The following is a 19,482-nucleotide window of genomic DNA, read 5'->3' as shown; positions in this document are numbered from 1 at the left end:
ATTCTGTAGAGGTTCTTTTAAACAGAACCCAGACTCAACACTTGACTATAGCACGACTGACAGGTTATGAATTAACACTATTTCAGCCACACATAGAAATCAGACGCTGTAGCATTCTGAACCCCGCAACATTGTTACCTACAATTATGACAGATCCAACCCCGCATGATTGCATAGAGATCATCAATACAGTAACAAAACCTCGACGAGATCTAACAGATGTTCCACTGGAAAATCCAGACCTGACACTTTATGTGGACGGTTCATGCATGAGAACAAGTACAGGAGAATTAGTGGCCGCGTATGCAGTGACCACTGAAACTGAAGTTAAAGAAACACACCGTATTGACACACTGTCTGCTCAAGCGGCGGAGCTCATCGCTCTGACCCGAGCTTGTATTCTAGCCAAGAACAGAAATGTTAATATATACACTGATTCCCGCTATGCGTTCGGAGTCGTACACGACTTCGGCATGTTATGGCAAGAAAGAGGTTTCTTGACCTCTCATGGTGCCAAGATCTAACACGGTCCCCTCATTCAAGCACTGTTAGAAGCAATACATCTGCCTTCAGGCATATCCGTTATGAAGTGTAAAGCACATACTAAGGTTACAGATTCTGTTTCCCAGGGTAACGACCTGGCAGACCAGACAGCAAAACATACAGCATTGACTCACACCCAGACTACTGATGTGACAAAGACAATAGTACCAACTCAGTGTATGTCAGTCAGGGATCCCACCCTAGATGTAATCGATATTCAGACACATGCTACTGCAGATGAAATAAAGAAATGGACTGAACTAGGAGGGATCCAGACAGATCAAGGATGGGTCACAAAGGGAAAATCTACATGGTTCCTCCCCGACTCAATGGTCCAAAGCATGATAAATACAGCACATAGTCCTGCACATCTAGGAGAAAAAGCTATGTTAGACAGTTTACAGAATCTCTGGTACAACAAACATTTACGAGCAGCAGCAAAACAGAAAGTGTGTACTTGCATGATCTGTTGTCAGTTCAATCCAGGTAAAAGCGTCCCTGTAGAGCAAGGTGGATTTCATCCTCCCGATCACCCTTTTGAAGTCCTCCAGATGGATTATATCCAGATGGACCGTTGTCGAGGATTCAAATATGTCCTCGTAGTTGTTTGTGCACTTGGACCGAAGCATACCCAGTCTCAGATTACACTGCCCCGACCACTGCCAAGCAGCTGGTTCGAGAATTCTTCCCACGATACGGCCTGCCTCGTGTCGTGTACTCAGATAACGGACAGCCGTTCTCATCCGAACTCATGAAGCATGTCTCCCTTCTGCTAGGATATCAGTGGAGATTCCATTGTGTCCGACATCCCGAAGCCGCAGGCCTTGTAGAGAGGCATAACCAGACACTTAAGACCCGCCTTGCCAAAATATGCCAGGAAAAAGGGGTCGACTGGATAGTCGCCCTGCCAGTTGCACTGTTCTATATGAGAATGGTTGCCCATTCGAGATCAGGACTATCCCCGCACGAAGTGGTCTTTGGCAGACCACCGAATATGTGGGGGACGCCCATTCCTAAGAAAATTACTGATGTTGATTGTAACATGTTGACAGATTACCTTGCCTCCTTGATGCCTGCACTCCAATCATGTCGTTCACAGGTTGCCGCAGCCTTTCCTGACAACACTGATGTAAAGCCGCATGATGTCCGTCCTGGCGATCTGGTCTTAATTAGGAACTTCGACAGGAAAAGCCCGTTGGAGCCCCGCTGGAAAGCGCCGAAGACCGTCCTTCTTACTACGAGGACCGCAGTGAAGGTGGAGGGCAGAAAGGGGTGGGTCCACACTAGTCATATTAAACAATGCAACGAACTGAAACCAGACCCTGACTCGTCCACCCCCACCAAAGACTGTATTAAACCTAGTGACTTTAAAGTACCCGAACGAGAGAAAACTCCGCAAGAGGAGTATAAACAGAAACTTCGATCTAGCAAGTCAGACAGTTTAATTGTTTAAGTCCTCCCCTAGGTGAATCGGTTAAATAGTTTCTGACATGTATCCCCTAGATCGAGATAGAGAGAGAGAGAGACAATTCAAGAAACGTACCTATTGCAAATCACTGCGTAGTCACTGTATAGTGACATTATTAATTATGTTTTTTCTAAGTCTTCTGATTATTGTTGCAAGTATACTGCTTCCCATCTATTACCCTATTTTCAAGCGTGAACAATCTGCTTACAATGTTTCTGCTGAACATTCTTTTAGTACATTACCCCTTCACGAATTGTCTTACAGACTTGCGCTGCGCAACAACACATTCATTAGCATGTTACATCACTCCCATCAGACGAGCAATGCTACAAACTGTTGGATATGTGGCCGACTCCCTCCCCATCAGAAATACAAGGGAGTTCTGCCCCTCTTTCCGTATCCGTTCACTCACAATGGCTCCTGTGGTGCATGGAGTAGATTGATTAATTCTTTAGATTCTGATATTGCTGTTACCCGCGAAGGGGGCTGGGTTTGGGGAAACCTGAATTCAGTTCTGTTCGACGTCTGTTACCCTGATAAAAGTGGACGATCCGTTAGAATAGGAACTGATCTAGAAAACGAAGTATATGGATTAGGTAATTACACAGTTAACCTTATGATCCTTACTATTGAGTCCGAAGCTGCACCCATTCTCCCCGCTATGTCAGTATTACCAGTCACTGGTCATCTTTGTGTTAGAAAGAAAGGTTCAGTACACTTAGGTCATAGTAAATGTACTACTGTGGTCGAATTCACTGATGAGGGTAGGTCCTCATTTCGAGCTACACGTCATTCCTACTTTGTTTGTGGCCATACCGCATACATACGTTTACCTCCAGATTGGGATGGTACCTGTTACATTGCTTTTCTTCTGCCCCCTGTTTTCCTAGCTCCTCCTGATTATCATAGAAATACAAATCTAGTAAAAGATAGATTCCGAAGAGACCTCCCGATTGTCGACTATACTGAAACGGCATGGGAGCAATACACAGATTTTAATAAAGGATTCTTTTTCTTCACAGGCCCCGTCCAAAACAGTAAATTAATACGTAGACTAACTAGAACCCTTGAAGCAGTAGTACATGAAACTGCCTCCGCCCTAGGTAACTTAACAGAGGAGCAGTCTGCTATGCGGATTGTTGTCCTTCAAAATCGTCTCGTTATTGACGTCATCTTGGCAGATAGAGGTGGAGCTTGTAAGGTCATCGGGTCAAGTTGCTGTGTTTTCATTCCAGAAAACGCGCCATCTGTACACAAAGCTATTACACGTCTTCACAAAATTGCGAGTTTAATACATCAGAATCCAGGCACCTGGACTTGGTCCGGATGGTTCTGGACAACGTTGACCGCTTGGAGATGGAAGATCCTATCCTTCCTAGGCATTGGCCTTGTCATAGTATTCAGTTGCTGCCTGTGCCTACAGTGTGGGCCGGCGATATGTGGACTGTGCGCCACATCGTGCATTGAACATTCCAGTTTTCTCTCAAACCGACAACGGAAGAGAGACGAGCAAATTATGTTACAAGAACAGACTGATCAATTCATGATGATCGAGATATCATGAAGGGTCCGTAGGGAACAAGGAGGGAATGAGGAAATATAAATTTTTGGTCAAGTTATGTTCCCTATCGTGTACCCCACCGTCTCCATGTACGAGTTTAAAGTGCATGTAACTTCCCTCCTGTGCCAGCTATGAAGACGCAAATACATTTGCGTCCAACGTTAACATGTCCTCTTTCAGACCCACCCTGAATGGGTTGAATGGTCCGTTCCTAAGTATGCCATGCCAACGTCTTTTTGTAGTGTACTTTACACGTTTTTCAGCTCTGGCCAAGTAGGCCCGGAATTCTGCCATCGAGCCTTTTGTCTGCCTTCTGACTCTGAAAGCCTCAGCCCAGGCTGCCCAGGCTGCCCCCGTACCTGTGAACTCTGCCTTACTTCCAGCGCGGCCCACCGCGCTCAGCTCAGCCTGCTGCCTGCCAAGAATGAATTCAACCTTCGAGTTATCTGTTTCCCTCTCCGAAGATGCATTCCTGCCTACTAGTTTAAGTAAACATTCCCCCAGCTGTAGAGCAAAAGGGCCTGGCCTTACTGTTTCCGTGCAAGTAATTCATAGCCTCTGTTACCACGCTACCATGGAAGGCCCATGCCCCCACGCTTCTTATGCAGACACTTAGGCGCTTATACACGCTCTCACAGTCAGTATAGAATAGCTTCTGCCCCAGAGAGAAGTATAAAAGTAATGTAATGTCAATAAAATATGGCTCTATCCCTTCCTGAACCCTTTGTGGTTGCAGGAACCTGATATCCAGTTCCGGAACGATTCCTTTTTAAGGAATAAAACCCCTAAGAACTCTAACACCACGGACTCTGTTTCTTTCTTTTCCGATTGAGTTATTATTGATTAAGTACTTACCTGCATAGAAATTAAGATGGTAAATTAAATATTTACGACAATGTGGTGGCTACCCACTCTGTCAATAGCCTTCCTTTTGACCTGGTACAAAATATATTATTGTATTATGGTCTTGGGTATGTGCAGTTTTCTATCATATTACAAAGAAAAAAATAATGGTGTTACTCTACATTTTGCACCAGAGCAAGTATTTCTAATATGGCAATGGGCACATACGTTATTAAACTACACGCTGCCAAAGTAATCGGGTGAATTTGATTGTAGAAGAAGCTAATCGAATTTATGACGAGCAAAAATCTTGTAGAAAACATGTAAGAGTAAAACACGTGGAGCATCAACTTGACCAGCAGATGGCGCTACATCGTGCCCGGTTTTAAGAAACATTCGAGTCAAACAAACTAGTAGAAGAAAAAAACATTTCCCGCAAGTCAGTTGAACTTTGCTTCCGCTTAGATTCTCTTTGACACTCGTTTAATAAGTGCAAGCTGAAAAATATTTTTTTTAGGCTTCCTCAGTTTTCATGTAGTTTAAACGGTTAGATTGAGTTTAATTTGGTCACGAGATCTGACTGTGCAGAATGGTACAGTCCGTAAATGATGTTTCCTGCTTGTGAGTGATTTCTTCGGGGTGTGTGTTGCATTCCAAGAGGTGTGTGCTAGGAGTTTGAGCTCAGTTCTGTGGTGTGGACTGAGAGCCCTGTGAGAACAGTTAATATAACTGGAGCAAAATGTAGTGAAATAAGGTGAGGTCCATTGACTAAAGCTGCCTGTGATCCCGGTTTTGCATATAAGGGAGGGGGTGGCAGTTAATGTTACTGCCTACGATGTTCAGGGGAGAGAATCTGATTTCTGATGTAATTAAGTCCAATTTAAATGTGTGCTGCTTGGATCTAGAGGGGGTGACGGGGTCAGAAAGACTCACGCAGGGCCCTCCTTCTCAGCCTGCTACAAAAGCAAATCTGGAATTTGGCCTTTTACGTGTTTCGGCGGAGCCGGGAAAGAGCCGTCAGGGAGGGTACTCAAGCTGGCCTCTGCTTTTAATTACGATGTTTAGGAGAGATAAGCTGTTACACGACTTAATGAATATATTTTAAAAGTTGTGCCTTGCGAAAATGAAGATCCACCATGCTCCGTGTTGTTTTTTTAGTTTTTAAGCAAAGAATTTCTTGTGACATTCAATTAAAAACAGTAACCGGTAAATACTTACATTTTCGTATTTGATTAAACGCCAATATGATGAAATGTCAGATCTCAAATAGAGATCATTATTAATGTACTAAATCCAAATTCATTGTTGATGGCGAAGGGGTTATACACCGTTGTCAAATGGCCGAAATGTAAAACTATGATGGAAACTGAAAGCGTCTACCTATTAAAACCGCATCTAAACGATTTTGAAATAGAGATTCATTTGTGTGCTGTACTACTTCGGCAAATGTACCAAAAGTGAGCACTAGAGGGCAGGCGTGTCGATAATATGCAGAGTAAACATGATTGGAATAAGGAGAATGAAAAATAACAAGCAATGTCCTGAGCAAATGGTGGGGGCCTGAAGCAGTGGAGTGGGAGCGGTGAGGGGGGAGTCAAGGGGAGATTAAGGGACAGAAGGCAAGCGGCTGTGAAGTGCAGGCGGGAGGCGGGGAGCAGAGCCTTTGAAGAGCCAGAGTCACGGCCTGCGGCCGTGAATAAGTGAAGTGAATAATTAGGGGAGGAGAACTGGCAGGCTGATAGGCAGAAGGCTAAAGCAAGCTCGTGCACGAGGCGTGCACTTCCCAAAATCCGCTGGAGAGCCCTTGGCCTTAAGTAGTGGAGTAGTGGTTTAGCTGCATTAGGGCTCTTTTTCCTATTCCTGCGGAATAGGAAAGGGGCGAGCCCTAAAAAGGATCCCCACTACTGGCAACAAATTATAGACCCATAAGTCTAATAGATATTTCACAAAAATTATTTGCGAGGGTCTTGTTAGCCAGACTTCAATCACGGATGGAAGAAAAGGGGGTACTGTCCCCCCTTCAGGCGGGGTTCAGGGAAAAGATATCAACCTTGGACCAAGTACTAAGACTAAAGCTCTTGTACTGGAAGACCGTCTGCCTTCAGGGGGGCAGCTTATATCTAATTTTCGTGGACCTAAGGTCGGCTTTCGACCTGGTCCCACGGGAAAAGCTGTGGTCTGTTCTCACTGAGATGGGGGCCGGTATGTCAGATCTCTCTTCTCAAAAGATTGCACGAAGATAACTAAGACCAAATAAGATTTGGCAAAGATGGAAAACTTACAACTCCAATCCCCGTAAAATGCGGTGTACGCCAGGGATGCGTCCTATCACCGACGCTATTTAGTCTTTATATTAATAGTGAACTGGCAACTGTAAAGGATCTTGATGCCCCCAAGTTTGCGTCCCGCCGAATTTCAGCAATGATGTTTGCAAATGTCACCCTTTTGGTCTCAAAATCACCCATGGGAATTCAGAGGGTCTTGGATAAATTAGAGCTTTTCTGTAAGGAGAGAGGTCTAGACATAAACTTACAGAAAACTAAATATATGGCATTTAATAGTCCAAAAAGCTCACGTCTGAACCCACAATTAAATGGGAAACACCTGGAAAGAGTCTCATCCTTTACATATTTGGGTCTCGCCATTACTGAAAATTTGGATTGGGGGCTCATATTACCAAGAACACATTAAAACTAGCTCAATCTACAGGAGGCATAATGAAGGTGTATAGCAGATCAGACAAAAGAACAGTTAGCCCAGCTCTAGGCGCATTATATGGTGCCGAGCTATGGGGCCATGCCAAATTAGATTCCCTTTTAAAGGTAGAAAATCAATTCCTCAGACAGCTGTACAGGCTACCAGTGAGCACCCCACTGATACCGCTAAGACTAGACTCAGGTTTGGTGGCGATATCGGACACTTCAAGTCCTAGACCTATACTGTATTGGCATCGCCTTTGGGTCACCCCTGAATTAGTGACATACAGAGAGGAGTTGCTGGAGGTCATGTCAATCCGAGATTCAATTACACTTCCATGGTTTGCACATATAAAATCTTTACTGTCCAATATGGGCCGAGGTGACTGTTGGACACACCCAGACCGTGCCTGTCTGCAAACCACAAGAAAACAAATTAGGGCGCAGTACGAAGAATATAGGAGGGCCCAATTACATTCTTGTCCCAAAACGGGCACACTTTCTCTGGCTTTCTTGGAAGTCAAGGATGTTGCCCGCTTCGAGCCAATACTAGACTTGATTACACCGGTGGAGGCAAGAAAGCTCTTCCTACAATTTCGGTTTGGGGTTCTTCCGCTTAGGGGCTACACGGCAAAGTGGAGCAAGGAGCAAAAGGAACAGTGCCCTGCCTTCGGTTCTGCTGATGAATCAGCGCAGCATGTGTTTTTCGGCTGCCCTGGCTATAATAAGGCCCGGAAACGCTGGCTGGCACAGATCTGTAAAAATATTGGTACTATGCACTACCAGGAGGCATTTCGGATATTGAAATCCAACCTTAGCATCCCGATTGTGTTCTCAGTCTCCAGATTTTTGTTCTCCATGTGGTGTACGAGAAGGGCTTTACTGAAACTTTCTTTTGATGCCTAGGGCATGTTCCAATGTTTTAATGTAACTATTCTTTTAACAACTGTATATTTTATCAATCACGAATAGTCCTTTTATGTGCTATGGTTTTTTTTAACCTTTCAAATAGATTATTATTGTACTTTTTAACTATTTAATTATCTATTTACTGTATCATGTATTTGCCGATATGTAACTGTACAGCCCAGTAGCTTGTAGTATCCCTAATGTCTAGTTCCTTAAATAATGAAATCTAAAGACTGTTGGGATACTGTTCTTAAATGTCCTAAGTATGACGATTGTAAGCAAATATCAATGAATGTATGTTTTTAGGATTGCACTTTTTTAGGTCGTATGACCGAAATAAAATTTTCTGAACTGACTGAATTTTAAGCACTGTAATTCACAGCTTTTGTATACAGGGCATTGAAGGACAAAAGAGCTGCAGGAAGCGCTTTCTAAAATAAGTTGATGAAAGGAAAGTGGCTATGGGGTGTGTTGCTGATTTCAGCATGACTTTGGAACCTTTTTAAAGCACTGAGTAGTTGCAGTGGCTGTTGTATGTGTGAAATGGCCTTTAGTGGATGTGTTTATCTGTGAAAGGTATAGCCTAGTCTTTACGGGGCCTATGGGAGGCTGTGAGCCTCATGCCAAGAAAGGGCCACCCAGGCCTCTGTGCACCTGATGTACAAACTAAGTAAACTGTGCTACTTAATTTACAAAAGAACAACATTTTACAGCTCTTAAAATGGCAGCAGTAAGGCCTGAAGTGCTATGTAAAATAGTAGCTGGTGGGAATGAGCTGCATTTCAGGTTGCATTGGCAAGTTTGAACAGATTAAATATGTGTGTATATTTCAGATAGTGCTTCGTGTCTCACTTGTGCCTTTCTTAGCATGGTACACTACAGCTGTTATTTACAGTGCTTGGAAGGGCAGCATGGAAAGTTATGTATGTTGATGGAAGTCAGATGGCCAAGAGTCCAATTAGTGATTCGTAGCTGCTAGAAAAGAGAACCACTGTGAGTCAACCGGGTGCCTTTTGGTTAGTGGTGGTGTTGTAAATCAGCAGCGATTAGATTAAGCATTAGCAGAAGACATGCTTCGTTTTGACCATTATCGTAATAAATGTGCCGACTCCATCTTGTATTTGTAGCGGTCATTTTGTATGCCATACATTGCCATGTGCTGGTCATGTGCTTAGTCCTACCTTCTTGTTCAACGCGCCTGAATTCTGCTTGGCAACAGGCTATTTTTAGGATTCTCCGCTTTCAGCATGTCCAGACATGCGCAGTAGGATAAGCGACCGTTATTAATTGGTTCCAGATAGGAATGTGCTTACTAGTTATCGGAGACTGTTAACTCCGCCCACTCATTGATTGTGCCTTCCAAATGTCCTTGTATGGTCATAAATCTGCTCTTGTCTTTTGTACTGCCTTCTCTTGAGCCCCCTTATTGTGTATAAAAGGGGCCATGTGCTTTAGTTCAGTGTGCTACTCAATACAATACCGAAGGGTGTTGTGTGGACTGTAGTACCACCTTTAAAGGTTTAATAAACTTTGCTTTTGTATTTTCCAGTTTCATTGCCAACTTTTTCCTAAGGTCTGAGGACTCTGTGCAGAGAAGGGCGAACCCTTGCACTAAGTAGGCCTAGCTGAGGTTTGCTTACAACAAATTGGCGCCCGACACGTGGGGCTCATCGGCGACTCGGATGCCCGAAGGAGCGGTTGTGACGAAGGATTCGAATCTCGCTGCGGATGCGTACGCATGCCAGAGGAGACCCGAGTCTTGGCATCCAAGGCGTTTTTTCCTTTCTTTCCGATCTGACCATCCAGGTGGTGCTGGTCCTCGACTGAGATCTCTTCTGTTGTCGAATTTAGAACTTGGCAGTTGGAGACTGGACACCCTGTGAGTGGTAAGAACCGTTGTACGGTACTTGCTGTGGGTTTTGGAAGCTGTGAGTGGCAAGGCAGTTTTAGGATACGCTTGCTGTGGCAATTTTGGAATGACTAGTCACTGATGTGTATGTGTATGTGTATGTGAAATATATGTGTTGCAACACATTTAGGCAGGTAATGAGGAGACTTTTCTCCATAATGCGATTTTGTTTTGAACGGCACAACGTATTACACATACTTTAAGTGCTACTTTGATTATAATACTGCATATTCTGCACTATTTTTGGAATGCCTGTTTTTAGCGCACTTCGTAGGGTGTGCTGCTTTTGTGGAAATAACCGGTTAAAACTTGAGGAATCGCAGCCGGCTCCCCCAGAGGGGACGCCTCATAGAGAGATATATGTGAAATATGGTCTTTCTTCTATAGTGTACAGCACGTTGTGGAGGAAATACACGCAAAAGGATCCTGAGTTATGTTGGCCGAAGTATGGGTCATTTGATATGCGAAAAATTGAGTATGTGGAACAGTGTATGTTTAAGCGAAAATCTAGACAAGATATGTTTGAAAGTGTGCGAATGTGGTTGAAAGAAGTATGTGAGCGTGAGAAACGTGAGCAAGCGCTTATTGAGAAAGAGCAACGGAAGAATGTGTATGAAAAAGCGCAAGAATTGAGGAAAAAGGGAGGCGAAAGAGTTGGAAGAGAGACAGGAAAAGGAGCGCAGATTACAGATATCTGGCCAATATGCTGTTCGACAACCTCTTTATCCTGTCCTTAATAAACTGAAAGATGATTTTTCTTTGTTAGATCGTCTTCCGCCTCCATATGTCGTTCCATCCGCTCCATCCGGCGACGATGAGGATTCCGGTACAGATCAAACGAAACCAGATACCCGCTCCATGATTCCGGTCGACCGTGCGGCTGACCTTAGGAAACTGGCTCGGCAGTCACTTAAGGATACTATTGCTGTTTCAGATATTTTAGAGACTTTTAAGGGATGGCAAGATAGAGAGCAGATGTATTTTACCGAACATTTTGCAGATGAAGTTGTTGAGATGTTTCGAAAAGTATCTGATGTTCTCGAACCTGATGTTGTGGCAATTGATTGTAATTACGTAAAGGTTCTTTATCTCTTTCCCAGGTGACTGATACGATCAGGCGACTGGTTAAACTTCGAAATGATGCGTTTCGGCTACAGGAGGAGAAACGAAAAGCTAAAACAGATGACCGAGCGGGATTGGTCGACGGGAAACAATCATCTATTTTTGAAACAGATAAGACCGCGATAGTGCATGCAAAGCCTATGCGAGAGGCCGCGCCTTTATATGTTCCTCCTAAAGGAGTGGGTACTAGTGACGATAAATATTCTGTAGATGCAAAAGGGTATTTTATTTATAATTGGGTGTATACTCCCTGGAAGAGAGCAGATGTTATGGCGCTTAAAGCTGCATTGCCTAATCCGCGTAAAAATCCTGCCGCCTTTTATGAGGAAGTCGAGGGAGCCTTAAATTCTTGTACCATGACGCTGGCTGATATCGATTTATTTTTCGGGCTCATATTGCCGCCCGATATGTGGCGATTTGTGCGTAAAGTAGATGATAGCACAGTGTATGGGGCAGTATGGAAGGAGACAGAGAGGGAAGATACGGACAGGGAACCCGCGCAAAAGCCATGTCAATTGATTTTAGATCTCCCCGGTGCAATATTAGCTAAATTAAAAACGATTATTCCCCCTAAAAAAAGATTGATTGGACTGTTTTAGCATCTTGTAAACAAAAGACAGATGAATCAGTTTCAGATTTGTTCACACGTTTTGAGGAAGCTTTTCATGATTTTAGTGGCCCGTCGCTAACGGACTATACGGGCCGCCACTTATTTGTAGATAAGTATGTTACGAACCTTTTACCAGGAGTGGCTAGCCGCTTGAAAACCAGCGAAAGCTCTTGGACAACCTCATCTCCGGCATCCGTCCTGACAATGGCTCAATATTACTAGCATGAAAAAAACAAGGAAAGGGAGGGAGAGAATCACAGATGGATTCGTACTCCCTAAACAAGTTACATAAACAAAGAGAATCCACCTCGTGAGGTATGGAAAGTGTTCCTCACAATGGTGTGGAGCACTTAGTGTTTTTTAAAATACCCCTCACACACCAAAAGGAACCTTGGTGTCATGCTTCATCATAGGGGTCTTCGCACCCCTCTATGGGATGCGGCGTGCTGCGACCAGTGCTCCTGCGTAGGAAGAAGGCTTTTTGACATCACACGGGATGCAGATAATGCACGGAGAACTAGTGCATCATCTTTTGACTGCATTAACATATCCAAAGAAAATAGCTATAGTAAAATGTAGTGCACACAAGAAAGTGACTGATAAGGTGGGACAAGGAAATGCCTTTGTAGATCGAGTGGAACGTGAGACTGCGATGCAGCCTGATACTACTTCTATGTATGTAGTGAAATCACAAGCTGAGCGGTGGCACGATGCCAGGAAAGAAGTTTTAGAGATACAGAGGACCGCTTCTGACAAAGAACGAGAGCAATGGTCCATAGATGGAGAGTTGGATGATGAAGGGTGTTGGCGAAACAAACAGATGGATAAATGGAAGTTGCCTATAGCTTTTGTACAACCTATGGTTCAGATGGCACATGTGCTAGCACATGTTGGAGCTTCAGCAATAGTGAAATTGCTTACACAAGTTTGGGAGCATCCAGAAATTGCTAGCACAGCTAAGAGAGTAGTACACTCCTGTATGATTTGCTTACGATTTAATCCTGGAAAAGGGACACGAACTCCAGCAGGAGGATTTGCTACACCGACTGCACCTTTTGAGGTTTTACAGATGGATTATATCCAGCTTGAACGCTGTAATAATTTGAAGTACGTCTTGGTGGTGGTATGTGCCTTTAGTAAATGGATTGAGGCGTACCCCACCAAGGACAATACTGCAATTCCTACGGCAAAGGTGCTTCTGAAGGAATTCTTTCCTCGCTACGGTGTTTGCAGATTTTTGTGGAACGAGAACGGACCTCATTTTGTAGGGGACGTTATAAAGTATGTCCTGAAAGGATTAGGGATGAAACAGAAGTTTCATGCAGTTTCCACCCACAATCAGCAGGTTTGGTGGAGAGATACAATGAAACTCTGAAACTGAAATCAGCTCAAATACAGGCTTCTACTTCTCTGACTTGGCCAGATGCGTTGCCACTGGCATTGTTGTCAATCAGATCAGTGCCTCATTCTCGAACGGGTCTCACACCTTATGAGATCCTTTTCGGCAGACCTATGAATATCTGGGGAATTCCTAAACCAAGTTCTGTGAATGATGTACCTTGTGTCTTAATGAATGACTAGTTGGCACAATTAACTGATAACTTGGTTTCTATTCATCAACAGGTTCGAGAAGCACTTCCTTACACAGGAGAGGGCCATAACCTCAGACCTGGCGACTTCGTCCTTCTGAAATCTATTGAGAAGTCGAGCAGTTTGGAGCCAAGGTGGCGTGGGCCAGAGCAAGTGCTACTTGCTACAAGAACAGCAGTTCGAGTCACGAATCGGAAGAATTGGGTCCACGGTACCCATTGTCGCTGAGTACTCCCGACGTTGGTGGAGCCTGCTGTATTGACCGAACAAACCGAGAGGTTCTGACTGCAGAGAGAGGTCGTGCTGTGACGCCTGGCGGATCTGAGGAGTTCTTCCCGGAACAAAGAGTCCCTGGAGCAACAAGATATAATTTGAGGCCGAGAGAGAAATCTGCAGCATTATGAAAGTTGTCTGCGCATTCCCTGGGTCAGTGAAACGGAGAGCCGATGTGGCAAGGGGGGGGGGGGATCAGCCCAGCACTAGAGTAGTGACACCCGTCTTGGCCCGTGGTGAAGAAATCAACTGCTACCCTACTTTAGTTTCAGGAAGATTTGTTTTGTGTTGTGACTAAGAATGGAGAAGAAGAAGAAGATTTTTTGTGTTATAGGGTTCGTTGTTGCCTTGATGATTGTGGCAACAATAACATGGTCTGTTGAGGAAACAACTCCTGCTCGTGAGTTGTTTGTTGTTACTACGCCTACACCAGAGGAGCATTATTTCTTTACGCTCCCATATCAAGAATTGAAACATCGACAATCTTATCTTAATAACACCTTCATTCAAAAGTCATGCTGCATCACACCCACATCGCTACTAATGCGACAAACTGTTGGATTTGTGGGATGATGCCTGCACATCAAAAGAAAGGAGGTACACCGTTGATACCTCTCCCTTTTTCGCATAATGGCTCTTGTCGAGCCTGGTATACTTTGCTCTTTGCGACTAGGAAGCCTACAGTGGGCAGACTGCTTTTCCGGTTAAATAAAGAGTGCCATCAGGGCAAAGATGGGTATCTCAAAGCGAATGGAACTAAATGGGAGTGGGAGGAATACCGACCGGACAATATTTCAACGCCATATATCTTCACCAAAACGAGAGACTCATCTAATGCGGAACATTTTGTCATTTCTGTTACCCAAACGCAAGCAGAACTATGTGTACAGAGCATTGGACATATCCCTGTGGGAGTCAGTGATTGTATCACTGTATTGAATATAGATGGTCTAAATAATAGTACTTTTTTAGCTTCACACAACACCTATTTCGTGTGTGGAAATTGTGGATATTATCGATTGCTAGCCGGATTGACTGGTATCTGCTACATGTCTTTTTTGTTGCCCCCTGTGTTTTTAGAACCTCCACTGTATCACCGAAATCTTAAATTGTTCAACAATATTACTGTGAATAGGTACAAAAGGACGTTGACTACTGATAATGTTGATCAGACTGACACTAGCCTACAACAGTATATAGATTTCAATTTAGGATTGTTCTTTTTTGTAGGTGCTGCATTAAATAGCGGGAAAGTGCGACGATTGACTAGAGTAGTGGAAGCTGTTACCGATCAAACAGCTGCAGCTTTAGGAAATATTACTGAAGAATTGCAGATTGCAAGGATTGTAGCTTTGCAGAATCGGATGGTCCTGGATGTAATGCTAGCAGATAGAGGTGGTGCATGCTGTGTTATAGGTAGTAGCTGCTGCATGTTTATCCCTGACCATACTCCATCAGTGTATTAAGCCAGGGCTCGACAAATCTGAAAAATTGTACTAGTCCTGCAGGTCTAGTAACTTGGAAAATCCCCTTGACCCAACTGCAACCTACTTGACCTCTGTCTTTGAAAACAGAGCAAAAGTGACAAGTTAACAAGATTTAAAGGCATCTTTATTGCTTAGTTCCTTTGTGAGCAATAAAAATGCCTTTAAATCTTGTTATCTTGTCACTTTTGCTCCGTTTTCAAAGGCAGAGGAAAAAAGTTAGTTTGTTTCCTACTCGCCAGAAAGGGCGAGTAGGAGCTAAAAATAGCTCGTCCTCATCCATTCTCCCTCGCAAATGCGAGCGGGCGAGTGGATTTGTCGAGCCCTGTAAGCGATTAATAAACTTCATAAAATCGCTGCAGACATTCACACAGAAAATGGTACATGGACTTTTACAGGGTGGCTTTGGACTCTGATTTCTGCCTGGGGCTGGAAAGTATTAACAGTCCTATGTATAATAATTGCAATAATTTTCACCTGTTGTGTCTGTATTTAATGCAGCCCGATGATTTGTTCTATGTGTGTCAATGCTTGTATACCAACTAAAAATAATATTACAGAAGTCAAAATGCAGAATGATCTGAAAAAGGAAATAGCTAGTATGATGGCCATTGATATAAGAGATGAATATCTGGCCATTCCCAGGAAGTCGAATGTCTTCAGCTAATGCTGAAAGGGTCGTCTGTTGTAAATCAGCAGCGATTAGATTAAGCATTATCAGAAGACATGCTTCGTTTTGACCATTATCGTAATAAATGTGCCGACTCCATCTTGTATTTGTAGCGGCCATTTTGTATGCCATACATTGCCATGTGCTCGTCATGTGCTTAGTCCTACCTTCTTGTTCACCGCGCCTGAAGTCTGCCCGGCAACAGGCTATTTTTAGGATTCTCCGCTTTCAGCATGTCCAGACATGCGCAGTAGGATCAGCGACCGTTATTAATTGGTTCCAGATAGGAATGTGCTTACTAGAGACTGTTAACTCCGCCCACTCATCGATTGTGTCTTCCAAAATGTCCTTGTATTGTCATAAATCTGCTCTTGTCTTTTGTACCTCCTTCTCTTGAGCCCCCTTATTGTGTATAAATGGGGCCATGTGCTTTAGTTCGGTGTGCTACTCGAGACAATACCGAAGGGTGTTGTGTGGACTGTAGTACCACCTTTAAAGGTTTAATAAACTTTGCTTTTGTATTTTCCAGTTTCATTGCCAACTTCTTCCTAAGGTCTTAGGACTCTGTGCAGAGAAGAGCGAACCCTTGCACTAAGTAGGCCTAGCTGAGGTTTGCTTACAACAGTGGGTTCGCCCATAAAATGACTGGAGCGGGTGCAGTGGATGTAGTTAAGTCTTTGTGAGGTGATGATCTTGGGGGCTTTCAGTCCGATAAGTATTTCTGTGCTTTTGGTGTTAGTAATAAAAAACAGTGCCACCTTTGCAACTTGTCAAGCAGTGGATGCATTTATTTGTGAAATGTGCAATGTGCAGGGAAGTGTAGCATGGTCTTTATGGGGAATCTGGTGTCGTGGCTTCCACCAAGGTATGGTAAACTCAGCCTTTCATGCTGGCGGGAATAAAAAACAAGCAACCCAGTTATTGGGGATTTCTGTGTGTAGCCCAGCAACGATACAGGGAGTAGAGAGGCTGGACATGTTCCTGGTCGCTTTCATCTACCGCTACATCACAATCTACGCATGAGCCTTAGAAACCGTCCATGACTCAGAAGTGCACTGTAGAAGAAGCGAGGCCAATCCTGAGCTCTCACAAATGGACAGTCATCCGTTCTCTCAGTGTGTATTTCGAAATATATTACATTATACTTGGGATAATGTGTCACCATTACTTATTGAGAAATAACACAAGCACGCTAAAAATATGAAAAAGTGACATCACCAACAGGCCCGGTTCTAGCAGGGGTCCGGGTGGGCCAGGCCCACCCGAACATGACCTTTGGCCCACCCAATCACGGCAGAAGAGAACATGAGAGGCCACGGAGAAGGCAACTGCTAAGTGCTTCATCAATATCAACGTCATAACGTTGAAATGCAGTTTTCCATTTCTTCAAAATTGAAATTTAGTTTGAGGGGAAGAGGTTGGAGAACAAACAAATTAACAGGGAGATCAGAGCTCAGGCTTGGCTCATAAAGCCCATGCACAATACGAGCCCTGAAAATGTTTGCTATGTAAAACATACAACAAACATCACATAAAATATAATACACTATTAAAAATGTTGATGAGGCTGTATTTCTTTAACACAAGGAAGCTTTGACATAAATATGTCACAATACAGCCCTGAACTAAGAAGCACTTGTTAAAAGTGATAGTTTTTAGGGCTCGCCTGCTGATGCGCTTCTGCGCATAGCTGGCGAAGCTCTATTGTGGCTTATCCAGAGTTTAAGCACCACTGGCAATTCCACTGGCGATTCCTTGCAGTGCATGTGCTTTTTAGGTCATTGCGCAAGCGCAAGCCCTAAAAAGCGCGTGCACAATGCCACCAGCCGCCTGCTGCCTGCCTGCCTGCCTCGCATTACCACATCAAAGGCAGCCCAGCCTCCCCTCCCACAAGCTTCTCAGCGTGCGCTCTGCCTCAGGCCGGCATTTCTCCTCCCGTAATTATTCACTGCACGGCCTGCTGCTCCCCGTGCGTCTCGTCACCCTTCCTCCCTTGTAATTATTTACTTCACAAAGCAAGCCCACGTTTACTCACTTCTTATTTTAATTCTAAACGGCAACGCTTTGACTTTTAGAGTGCCTTTAATTGTTTAAGATCGGAGTCGCTTTCACTACATATTTGCATTTCTTTATTTCACAAACCAATTGATTTGCTTTTCCAAAGGTGTTGAACCAACAGCCACTTCTCCCGTACCCAAATTACCCCCCTCCCGCTGTTCACTGTTAATCCAACTTGTATCTCTTGTCCCAGCCTCTCATCTCCCCACCCCAAACGACTTCCCTTGCCGCAGTCTCCTGAGCGCTGATCGCTTGATTTACAACCACAATAAGTATAACTCTAATTTCCGCGGAAAAATAAATAAAAATCCAAACTGCAAACAAAATATCATATGTAAAAACATTACCATTTAAAACACGAGTACCTCTAACTTTCATAAATACAACACTGATTGCATTGCAAATTCTTGTATCTCAAGCATTCAGTCTCTCCTGACACACCCCACCAGTACTTAAAGCCTGTCTCCCCCCTCTCCTTGACACCCTGTCCCATCTTTAACCAGAGGCTCTCTGTTTCTCACCCCCTCACTCATATCATCTCAGTCTTACAGTCTCTCCTTGTGGCACACCCCACCGGTATTTCACAGCTATCTCTCCTGTCTCCTTGTTACCCGGTCCCTCCAATCATCAGTCTTTTTCTTTCTTACTCGATTACTCATTTCATCTGTCATTCGCTCGGTCCTTGTGGTACCCCCCCGCCCCCCAACTGTACTTCACAGCTGTCTCTCCACTCTCCTGGTCATCCTGCCCCTTTCTACACTAGAGTCTCTGCTTCTTGCCAGGCTCCTCCTTTCATCTCAGCCTTTCAGTCTCTCCTAATGGCATTCCCCATGGGCTGCCTCTCCGTGTCTACTGTCCCTCTTTTCCCCACATGGCCTCAGTTTTTATCACGCGGCCCCTCTTTCATCCCAGCCTTTTCACTCTCCTCCACCTCATCCATTCCTTCTCATTACAGCTCTACCACCGGTACTTCACTGCTCTCTCTCAGCTCTCCTAGTCTCACTGTCCCTCCTTTCACCAGAGGCTTGCGACTGCTTACTGGACTCCTCCTTTCACCAGAATCTCTGCTTTCATGCTCTTCTAATAGCCCCCCACCCTCCCCTCCGGTACTTCACGTACTATCTCTCCCCTCGTCATTCTGTACCTCCTCTCACCAGAGGCTCTCCATTTCTCACCCAGTCCCCTATTTCATCACAATCTTTAGGTCTCTCATTGTGGCACTCTCCACTGGCATTTCACGGACTCTCCTTGTCATCCTGCCCTTTCCTTCACTAGAGTCTTTGCTTCATACCGGACTCTTCCTTTCACCTCAGCCTTCCAACTCTCCTATAACACTCCCCACAGGCCGTCTCTCCCCTCTATGTGTCATTCCACCGAAACAGCTCCACCTATGCACACACCACACAGCTCTACCGATGGACCCACCACACAGCTCCACCGAGGCACCCACCATACAGCTCCACCGAGGCACCCACCATACAGCTCCACCGACACACACCCACCACACAGCTCCATCGATGCACCCACCATACAGCTCCACCGATGCACCCACCATACAGCTCCACTGATGCAGCCACTACACAGCTCCACTGATGCAGCCACCACACAGCTCCACCGATGCAGCCACCACACAGCTCCACCGATGCAACCACCACACAGCTCCACCGATGCAGCCACCACACAGCTCCACCGATGCAGCCACCACACAGCTCCACCGATGCAGCCACCATACAGCTCCACCGATGC

At 44.6% G+C, this 19,482-nt stretch overlaps 1 protein-coding gene across 1 annotated transcript in view; it reads right to left on the bottom strand.

Moving 5' to 3' along the window:
- Positions 1 to 19,482, bottom strand: part of NHLRC2 (NHL repeat containing 2) — a 1,046,453-nt gene that overhangs the window by 1,019,802 nt on the left and 7,169 nt on the right. The gene's annotated exons all lie outside the window — the stretch shown is intronic.

Source organism: Lissotriton vulgaris, chromosome 5 (assembly GCF_964263255.1).
Source record: "Lissotriton vulgaris chromosome 5, aLisVul1.2, whole genome shotgun sequence".
NCBI lineage: Eukaryota > Metazoa > Chordata > Amphibia > Caudata > Salamandridae > Lissotriton > Lissotriton vulgaris.
This window is presented reverse-complemented; position numbering and strand designations above follow the sequence as displayed.